The 11,410-nt window shown below is 45.7% G+C and overlaps 1 long non-coding RNA gene across 2 annotated transcripts; it reads left to right on the top strand.

The window, feature by feature from the left end:
• Positions 1–278: 278 nt before the first annotated feature.
• Positions 279–7,801, top strand: LOC135828236 (uncharacterized). 2 transcript variants are annotated; one of them, XR_010555603.1, is made up of 5 exons: positions 279–582; positions 5,525–5,748; positions 5,927–5,990; positions 6,577–6,727; positions 7,221–7,801. It is a non-coding gene; the product is annotated as an uncharacterized LOC135828236 (long non-coding RNA). The 2 variants fall into 2 exon arrangements; XR_010555602.1 differs by having other exon boundaries at positions 282–601.
• Positions 7,802–11,410: the final 3,609 nt, after the last annotated feature.

The following is an 11,410-nucleotide window of genomic DNA, read 5'->3' on the forward strand; positions in this document are numbered from 1 at the left end:
AGACGATGGTGAGGGCTGAAATTGGCAGAACCATACAAACCTTATGGCGGGCAATTCCTCGAATTCTGCTCCATTTCTTTATCCACATACCAATCATGCATGAAACTTACCAGAAAAAGTACCGAATTCTGCCAATTTTTCTGCCGGCAGAATCCGCCGGACCCAAAACACTTCGCGAATAGCTTGGTCGGGCGCGGTGGGTGTGTCATCAGGCAAAGACACGTGTTGCAGAGAACGTGCGTGTGCGTGCTCCATACACAACGAGACTGCCAAGACAAGAGAACACAACTCGTAGGTCTACTCTTTATGTACAGTACATGACTATTGTACTTGTTAATGTTATCTTAGATTCAGCCGCTCGTCCATTATCTTTTGATTTGCGTAGAACCAGTCCTGTGGACCCTGCGTTCACTGCCTTTTCAAGAGATCCAGTCGGTAGTCGGTTTGTCGTTCCGGAGCTCCGTTGATCATGTAGGGGTTTCATTTGACTTTTCACTACCAAGATGTGGTGGTTTTCTCGGTCATGAAAACGATCTATCGGAGGTGAACAGGAAAGGTCCAGCACCAGCTACGCTATTGCCAGTAAGAACATCGCAACGGGGTACGTACCTCCCTGTCGGCGTCACGCCGTGTGTGTCTTTCCCTGTACTGTCACGGTTTGTTGTTGTGTGTTTGGCCATTGCTTCACTTACCTACATGATTGTATTTCAATGGACGTCTACTCTCTCGATCAGTCCCTCTCTCTTTCGTTCTCACTCCCTCGTGCATAGACCATTGTGGACTGTAGACCGTAGTACATGAAAAGAAGAGCGGACTCAGTACTCAGTACTCAGTACTCAGTAGGCTAGGATGATGTCCATATCCAGTTACTCCGCACCCGAAAGTACATGTAGTGGTGGTTCCTCCGTTGGCAAAAACGTCGTGATGGATTTTTGAGGGACTGGTTTGCGCACAAACCGCCGTGAAATGAGTCGCGATCACTTTCTCGGCCTTCCCTGGCGTGCCATGAAAGAGATACGATTCGAGGAAAGTGACCTTTCACAGCAAACTGAGCAGAATCGATCAGTGCGCTGTGGCAACGTAGGTGATGACAGCCATGGCGAGCGAAACTGAAATACCACGTCTCCGAGGACATACTGCGCTGCTTGGCCTCTCCAGCACTGAGTTTGAGAGTGAAAGAGAGCGATGGAATGGAGCAGCGAGCCCACACAACGAGCGAGTGAACAAGCTGCTGCTCCAATCGCACAGCGGAACGAAACGATTCTGAAATCAATTTCTTGTTCCAAGCTGCGCGAGACCCAGATTCGAATGCTGATGACGATGCATTCTTTAGAAGTCTGCAGTCCGACGTGAGTCTCGTGACAAAGGAAAGCCGACAGGCGACAGAACTTACTTGCTAGCCGCATGCTGTCCAGTGCTGGCAGGAGTATCCATCAGATAAAATGGAATCAGTTTGGCTGTGCATTTACTCCTCGTTTCGCGGAGTTCTGGAGAGTGGAGATGAAACCAAGGAACAAGGAAACGAGAGAGCTTGGAAGCTCTGGACCCTACGCTATGCTTTTTTGCCAAGCTCATCGTGCATGTTAGAACTGATGGAAATGTTTTTTTCCATTGATTGGCTACATCATTGTATTGCAAAAACGTTTCAATTAGTTTGAATATGAATTTCTAAGCAGGCTAGTACAGGTATGCTTTAGGAGCTGCATCTGCGCCTTTATTCTTGAAGGGTGGTGGCGTTCCTACGGATGCGGAAAACTCGGCCTCTAGCCGAGTCTGACACGAACTGTGAATTTTTTAATTTTTTTTAGTGCAAGTAGAGGGCTTACACAAAAGGTAAATTGAAAATGTGGGCACCGGGCGGAGGCAAAACTCACGAATGCTACTAGACTAAACAAATGTGAGAGTAGAAAATACACACGGAAAATTGTACTGTATTTTCGGGTGTGTTACCTGAACTATGACACCCATACAATGGCTCAAAAATCGCCCGTACGACTTAGACTTAGACTCCCAATGCTGGCCAAGAGTCAACCAGTGATACGGCCTGCCATGCGTGACATGTACAGTAAAACCTGTAACTAAAGACCACCGTGACTAGCGACCAGCCTGGTACTAAAGACCACCGTGACTAACGACCAGCCTGGTACTAAAGACCACCGTGACTAACGACCAGCCTGGCACTAAAGACCACCGTGACTAACGACCAGCCTGGTACTAAAGACCACCGTGACTAACGACCAGCCTGGTACTAAAGACCACCGTGACTAACGACCGGCCTGGCACTAAAGACCACCGTGACTAGGGACCAGCCTGGTACTAAAGACCACCGTGACTAGCGACCAGCCTGGTACTAAAGACCACTTTGCCAGGCACGGACGGTCTCGCATTCATACAGCAAAGCCTGTAACTAAAGACCACCGTGACTAGCGACCAGCCTGCTACTAGCTACTACAGACCACTTTGCCAGGCACGGACGGTCTTACATTCACATGTGGTTGTGCGGTGCAAGCCTCTGACTAAGGACCACCTGCCATTAAAGACCGCTTTCTCTGGCCCCAAGGGTTGGTCGTTAGTCACAGGTTTTACTGTATGTAACAAGTCAACGGTAGCCCACTAATATCACATGATAACAAATAATAATAATTCGACGGGTTCGCGTACCAGGCAGGTCAAGAACAAGGAGTCGTAGAACTCCCTGGTCAAGAATCACCTTTCCACTCACAGCCTCACACACAAACACAAACACACACACACACACACATACACACACACACACACACACACACACACACACACACACACACACACACACACACACACACACACACACACATAAAGGAAGGTGAAAAACAGGCAGCACATTTACGGTTAGAACATTCACCACTTCAAGTTCAAAACAAAAGGAGAAGAGAACTATGTCCTTCATCCTCATCCCTGCGACAAACACTTTCTTCTGTGATTAATCTCCTCCGTACACTTCACCATGGCCTGCAAATCCAGCTTGACCTGTTACAAGGAATTGACACTGAGTGGCAAATAAGATAAAGGTCCAAAAGAATGCTTTCGAGGGCTTGGGCTCCTGATTTAGCACCATCACCAGTTCCTCAACTATTTGATTCCATCAATAGTCGTACTGGTCCAAATGCCGGCGTCTTCTCTATCAACCAGAACTTGCTTGAGACCAGGTTGCAACTCTCTAATCGACTCCAGAGGGGAATTTGATACAGCTGGCTTGTCACTGACTAAGATCCAAGGTGCAGCTGTGGCAAAGGCTGCGTAATATCCATATCTTGGAACACGCTTCCCCAAAGCCGAAGCACATGATGGGACCTCTTTCATTTTTAGATCAGATTTGAACTTGGCCACCGTGTCTGCATGAAACTCACCCTTGCGTCATGGGAGCAAACAGCTCTACTCACGCAGATACTATTCTCCCATAAATGCCTCCTAACGGCTATAACTGTTTCCGGCTTGAAACTTATCCGACGAGATTGTTCTGCCAGACAGGCATTTGTAGTCACTGCTTCAGGACTTCACAGCTGGAGCGAGAATCACTAATGGGGCTCTTGATACCTGGTATACCATGCTTCGTCAGGTGCAAACTACCCTTGCCCATTTTTAGTGGTAGTAGAAAGCGTGAGGCAAGCATCTGGCAATGCGTCAGATGCCACTTTTATATTGTCCCCTTCTCACCAGGCACCAGTGATTCTTCTTTGGTTCGATCAAGATACGTCTCCACTGGTAAATGAGAAGGTGAATTTATGAATTATGCTCTTCTAGCAACTAGAGCTAGAGCATAAGCCGTCATAAATGCATTTAGTCCTTCGGCCATGATGTAACAGGGCAGTGGACAACTCATGACCAGGGCGGACAATGGTCTCTTGCCACTGCATACATGTATCTCTTCTTCTGGAATAGGAAGTTCGGATCAAGCGTCTGGCAATGCGTCAGATGCCATTTAATTGTCCCCTTCTCACCAGGCACCAGTGATTCTTCTTTGGTTCGATCAAGAAACGTCTCCGCTGGGAAATGAGAAGGTGAATTTATGAATTATGCTCTTCTAGCAACTAGGGCTAGAGCATAAGCCGTCATAAATGCATTTAGTCCTTCGGCCATGACGTAACAGGGCATGCAGTGGACAAGTCATGACCAGGGCGGGCAATGGTCTCTTGCCACTGCATATTTCTTCTTGTGGAATGGCTTGCTTGTGGAGAAGACTGATCGGCTGTCGGATGATTGGTCTGGCTTTGGATACTTTCTGTCCCAGTCGTACGCATTCCAATCCATAGGTGTTTTTTTGGCAACTCCTCTGATTCTATTCCTGCTGGGGGTAGTGAGGAACACCTTCCCAATGGGCCGGTGCCGATCACATTTCCCGTGAAAATCCCTTGGCTGCCACTATTCTGCAGAATCCACATCAATGCAGCAAGAAGACAAACAGTAGGGCTGTGTTAATAGTAATAAAAAAGAAAAAGTTAGTCCAATGACCGGCAAACGCCAGTAGATTCCACTTGAGGATACGCAAACTCGCAATCCTCTACAAGTCTCACCAACCCTGAGCACATGTTCCAGTGTTCCTAATAATATCTGTAGCTGTGCTACACTCGGCAACACCGTTACAAGACTACCAGTCTACGAACACTATTCAGTCTGAGGGGTTTCCGTGGTCAACACAAGGTAGCTAAGTTGTTAGTAAAAATAAATAAGACCATTGTTAGCTTGGCACGGAAACCTTTAGACTGATTCTGCAGCAAAGCAGGGTGCTAGAGACTTGCGCTGCAATAATGCAAGAGGAAAGGCGAGGGGAGGATAATTCACTCTGTCAATGACCACTTTGCAAGGCGATCGCAGGGTTTTATAGCCAACTCCGGGTAGAAAAAGTAAGAAGTCGAAAAGAAAAGGAAAAGAAAACAATATGGACTAAAGTTGTGGTCTAAAGCAAGGCGTTCCTAAAGGCAGTCGAAGTAGAAAGGCCCTTTGTCTCCTGGTGCTGCAAAAGCTACTACGAGTAGGCATTAAAAGGCGGGAGTGTTGCAATGCGGAAGAGCGGGCTAGAGGAAGAGACACTTGGTTCCTAGCGGAGCTATCCTACCGAAACCAGTCAAATTTTAAAAAAAATGCAGGGCGTAATTATTTAAAGTCCCATACGATTGGTAAAGCAGAACATCAGGATCACTAGGAGACGTCTGGTCGAGGATAACATAAGGGAGGCACACAAGAAAGGGACTTCGGCATATGATAAAGAATCATAGGGAGGGAACGATAGTGAAATTTGAATATTATTATCGGTGTACTTGTAAGACAGTCGAACCAGACAATTACGGACACTCGAGGGACTGAGGCCAAATGTTCTCAATTTACAGGCGTCCTCAATTCTCAGTTACAGCCATCACCATAAAATAGGGCAGTAAATAAGTTTAACCGCTCATAACGACATTGAAATTAAAAAAAAAAGGAATCCTAGGACATTTTCTGCGGACTGTAATCAGCGGAATTCAATTATTGTTTCCCCTGCTTTCACTAGGCACGTGATGCTGGGCCGTCCCGCTATCCTTCGTCCAGTTGGCCTCAACGTCCATATTTGATCACCCCGACCTGAAATCCAGTGGCCAGTGCAGCGCAGCAAATTGTTGGCCTGTCACTCCGGCAGCTACGTTGCAAGAACCTTCTGGCCAACCTGTTCTTGCGCACAAAGTGGAACATCAGCAGGAGGTTGCTTCCTTGTTTGCCTCATGCTGGGCGTTCTCAGTGAGTTGGTATTTTGCTCCTGTTTGGATTTTGCAGTGTCTATGGTGTTGGTGATTGAGTTGTTGTTCTGTGTCCGTTCCTGTGGCATGTGGTCCGTGTTTACACATCTTTTTTTGACTTGCGTCCTCGTGTGTTGCACCCTTTTGTTTTGTTTTTATTGGTGTTGGTCTGGCTGTAGAGCTCTAGCATCCAGAGCTGCCTCAGGGGTGCAACTTGCCTCATCGGCGTCGACCAGTCTGTCGGTACGTAGTGCTTGTTTCATGTTGTGTCCTGTAGGCCACACTGTCTGCGTCTCCATACATTGCTTGTTCTCGTCGTGCTGTGTCCTGTGTTCTGAGGTCCATAACTTGGAGTGGGCTCTGCGTGGTGTGTGGCTTCTGTCAGTCTCCATCATACAGGCTGTATCATGTGGTTGAAGGGTATTGTTACAGGCCATTCATCGGAAACAGTCCCGCTGGCTTTTGAAAGTCGGATTTGGGCCGAATTGAGGATCAAAAACCCACTTTAAATCTCCAAAATCTGGGTTTTGGATCTGCTTGTCAATACATTTTGCCAGGGCATACCTGTCCTAAGTTTGCAAAACCTGGCTGAATTTCTATTTCCCTGTTCTTGGACTTTTGTGGCCTCAAATGTGGCAAGGAGTAATTGCACGGGTCACACAATGCAGAATGTAAGGTTGTTTTCATGATATCTACAACTATGTGCGGGAGACACCAACAAGTTAGGGTGCCAGTTTCCAATGAATGGACTGAAGAGCGTCGTGTTTTATCTTGGTCCTCATCGCCATGTGTTCTGTGTTGTGCATCTTTCCTCTGGTGTTCTCTTCAGTTTCTTTGGAGTGGCTGCGATCCCTGTGCCACCGTGATTGTCTCCATTCGGCCAGTGTGTTGTCATGCTACGCTACAGTGCTGTGTCCGCTGTCATTCCCTGTGAATGGTCCCTGCGCCCCGTCTCACCAAAGCCTGAGTGTTCAAATCAGGTACGTTCCGAAGCTGTGCAGTTCGTCTCTTGGGTCTGTGTCTTCTGTGGGATATAGGAGGGTTTTTCTAGTTCTGTCTGTGCTTTCCTGGCGGCTGTATGGTGCGTTCCTTTTCTTTCTGGCCCATCTCACTGTACTGCGTTCTGATTTGTGCATGGCGCATGTCCATATACATGCATTACTTTCATTCTCAAGGTACCCGTGAGAAGGCCTTGAATCTGTGGGGACTGCCCTAATAAAATATGAATGAAATACAAAAAATAAAATAAATATTCAGTGTAGTCTTTCTCGTGCGGTCGTATTGGCCGAGGTGGTGTGTTCCTTTTAATTGTGGGGTTCTTCACCTTGGTTTGTGTATTTGCTGTGTATGTTGTTGGAGGTATTCCTCTTTGCAATGTCTATAGTGGCCACGTGTTGTGATGTCGTTTTTCTTTCTTGGCTCTCATTATGGCGTGTTCTGTGTTCTGTGTTGCGTGCTTTTGGTCTATGTTAGGTTTGCATTGCTTTCGCTTGGCTGAGGCCTCCGACTCGTCGTACCCTGCCGAGCCCGTCTTTTCTCGAGTGCTGTCTTCATCCCTGTCCGTTGATAGTTCCAGTTGCTGCTGTACTAACTCCCACATATTCCATCCCCAGTTACGTCGGAAGCTTTTCAGTATATATATTTTTTTATTTTTGTATTTTCTGTAGAGCATACCTTTGTGTTTGTGTCGGTCCTGTACGATTCCACCAGTCGGGGTGGTGCGCCTCTTCACATGCGTAGGCTCAGACCTTTCTCACTACAAGTATGTCTATTGTAACAAAAGTCTTTGCACGGGCCTGTTGACATGGATTTCTCATACCTTACTGTTCACTAGTTGAGGAAATAGAGAAGTGAAAATCTGAACAGGAATTTTTATTTAAATCTGTATTTCTCTTTCTCTCAAGGCATTACAAAATGTCTATATTATTTATAGCTCTTCTTTCACCGGAGGATGTAGAGTAGACGGTTCGATACCGGAACGCTTTGACAGCCAAATTTGTATAGACCCAAACCGATCATCAGCGTTGATTTTTCACTTGAAATATGTTTGTGGAAGGAAACTGGCATGTTGAAGTTTGCTCTGGGGCCATAGTCAATCGAACTGAGCCACTCCTTTGTGTTGATCCATTGCCTCCAAGTTGCCCAATTTTTCGCTTCAAAAAAGTTCAAATCGGAGGTGGCTCCAAACCGGACAGGTTTTAGAGTGCACGTCAAATTCACTCTGGGTCTGAAATCAGGTAATTGCTATCGCTCCACGGCGGCCAGTACAGAGTAACAATAAGCCTTGTGTGTGCTTCCATTAGTTTTGATTGGTATGCGGTGCTTTATTGGCGAGAGGCGAGCCGCTGTTTACCTGCGACAAGAAGTTGATTTTTCGAAAGTCGTAAAACTCAAGTCGCAGTGCGAAGCAACACGTCAAAAACTCACCTGCTTGGTATGGCGCTTCTGGTCATCGCAGAGCCATGACATTTTGGCTCGGAGTATAACACATCGTAGTCTCACTGTGACATATGTTTTCTAATCAAAATACCAAGAGAGAAAGTGAATATTGAGTCCGTTCCAGTTTGCAACCCGTGTCCTATTTGAAACCGTCGCCTCTACCCAGTGTGCTGAGCTCTTCTTTCAAATTTACCGCCAATATGCCAGTATGCTGATATCAATAAATAATTGATATCCGTATGGAAGGTCTCATCAAATTTGCAATTGGCTTCTTCTCTTCGTGTACTATTAAATAGCTATGGGTATTAGGGGTAAAGTTATCGTAAAAGAAGATCTGACAGGTGGTGAAAGATGTTTACACATTACATTTTAAACCGAATCAACGCCAGGCTAGTGAATTGTTTGCCGGACCAGTTGCTCTTAACTGTGCTACTCATTGGCTCATGAGGTTAGCGAATCTAACTGCCTGCAAGGGCGTAATCGTCTCACTTCTACAAACTGCGTTCATCATTGGTTTCCTACCACCAAATTACACTGCCGTAGTGACGCGCATGCAAGGTAGCATTCTCCCAGTAAATTCCTTAAAAATCTAATTTGTAAATTCATATCGAGTGCTACATCAGTATACCGTATTATCTCTAATATAAGCACGGTCCTTTATTTTTTCAATGTACCTCCGCCCCGTGCTATTAATGGAGACGTTCCTTTATTGGAGACTGTTCCATTATTATTTCAACCTCATTTCAGAGGCATGTTGACATGCCAAATTCATGTATGACACACACATTTCAGGGTTTTTTTGGCCGGTACAGATAATGAATTTACACAGTGTGCTTATAATGGAGACTGAGCACTTTATTTTTTGAATGCCGCCCCAAGGTGTTCTATTATTGGAGACGTGCTATTATTGGAGACTGTGCTTATATTAGAGATAATACGGTATGGCGCTTCAGTTCATCGCAGAGCCATGAAAATTTGGCTCAGAGTAAAACACATCGTAGTACAGATTACCTGGAGACATCCGCTCCAGCACAACGCTGGAGACCTTCAAAGCTGCAGCAGTACCCTACGCAATTGCTCGTTGGCTACATGCAACAGTAGCAAATGCCATGTTTGACAATGGATCCGATTTCCAGCTGACTATCATTTCCAGTGTATACACACTTTTTCTTTCCTTTCCGCTCTCTCTCTCTCTCTCTCCGACTCTCTCTCTCTCTCTCTCTCTCTCTCTCTCTCTCTCTCTCTCTCTCTCTCTCTCTCTCTCTCTCTCTCTCTCTCTCTCTCTCTCTCTCTCTCTCTCTCTCTCTCTCTCTTCCTCTCTCTTTTCTTCCGTCTTAAGATCTTCCCTACCTTGTCATTGGGAAGAAATTCCCGTTTGGATTTTGCGAAGTAAAACAAAGTTCACAAAAAAAAAGTCTCATTGTGACATAATATTACGGAGCATCAGCAAATCGAATATTCGAATGAAATTCGAGAATCGTCACGAAAAGCACTCAATCAGTCGAAACTAGGGCTTTGTTCGACTGAAAAATGCCCGCAAACAGAAAATACTTTTCGAATACTTTTCGAATGCTCCGCGCGTGCTCTAGTACACGGCGCACTACGAGTACTCATTCTTGCGCATGTAGCTACTAGTTCTTACTAAAGTACTAGTCCGGACTTCTTGTCAATCTTGACGCTTTCCTCTCTCTCGAACTGTGAAAAGTAGTTTTATCAAGTGTGCATTTTGTTTCATTTCAAGTATCCTGGAATCATGGCTTTGTCACCAACTACCAGCCCCGGTATGCCTCCTGCTCCCAGTACTGCAGTAGCCCTGCTGGCGTTGTCTCGGCATCTCCGTCTATGGTGAGTTCCCCGCAGGGAGAGGGCAACTCAAAGTGTGCCAAATATTTGAGGGTCGACCTTACCATGGATCTCATTCTGCTGAGGCAGTGTAGGGCCCACCCTCACCTATTCGTCCGCGGGTCTCCTGATATGCAAGGGATAGCGGAGGAGCTCGGCCGAGATCCGCCTTTTCAAGGGGTCTCCAAGAGAGATCCTATCGCCAATAGCCTGAATCGGATGAAGCATCCGCCGCTTCGCGTCATCCCCAAAGGCAATGAGAAACAACAGCAACTCCGTTCATTGCACATCTCAAAATCCCAGTCCTCAACTGCTCAAGCTAAAAAAACTCGATTCGAAAATACTGGACTGCGCTACATGCTGAACCTCTTTTTCATTCGAATTTTCTCTCTGATTTTCTTTTTGCCATTCGAATAATCAAATCGAAAATTCGATTTGCTGATGCTCCGTATTATGTTGTTGTGTAATCGTAGGTGACATTTACGTTTTGTTGTTCTTTCATATTATTAGTATTATTATATTATCAGAGTCTAATCAATTCGTTCGTCGTTGTCAGCGTGTAAACGAGGTACTGCTTGCCTTGAGTCAACAGCACGGAATTCACGAGTTACGATTGTGCTTACTACGACGTTGCATGTTGTTTGTACATTTACAATCACATACATGCAGCTTGGCAAGTTGTGTCACGATGCAATGCATACCAATCTATTTCATTACACGTATTTCTCGTAACACATCAATTCTTACTTCGTAGGTGTTTAGGTCCGGTCTTGCGTGACAGAGGTAGTTACTCTTAGTTAGCTTTCTCCATGATTGATTCTAAGAAACACGGACATTGATTCTAGCTTCGAACTGTTTCTTCTTTGGCTGCCTGTGCATTTTGTTCTCAAACAAATCCTTCGTTCAATGACATTATGTGTTTATTAATATTATTTTCGCGCTCTGCAGATTTGTTTGCCTCGCGCCCAGCTCTGTTTCCTTTTCTTTGTCTACTGCATTATTATTATGATGACGTATGATTTTGTGTACGCACTTATCACGTGACCGTTTGACTGCATGCGCTATGCACGCTCTAGTCTAGGCTAGTGGCATTTGAGCGATGGTAGCGATCCGCTTTCCTTGCCGTTTTCGTCTTCTCCGCTTCTTTACTCAGTCGAGTCGGTGTCGCTGCACTAGTTTGTTTTGCAGTTTATCCACGTCGCAGTCGTTCATGGTCGCCATCTTTACATTGGATTTTGATGCGCAGCTGCATGCTGATGGAGCTGCCTTTTTCCTTCTTTCGATGATCGTCTTTCCAATTTTATACTGAATCTACTGTATGTATTCTCTAAAACACGTTGTACATGTGGCATGCCAAGGGTTAGATGCAGGGTGGTTATTTA

Source organism: Sycon ciliatum, chromosome 12 (assembly GCF_964019385.1).
Source record: "Sycon ciliatum chromosome 12, ocSycCili1.1, whole genome shotgun sequence".
Lineage (NCBI taxonomy): Eukaryota > Metazoa > Porifera > Calcarea > Leucosolenida > Sycettidae > Sycon > Sycon ciliatum.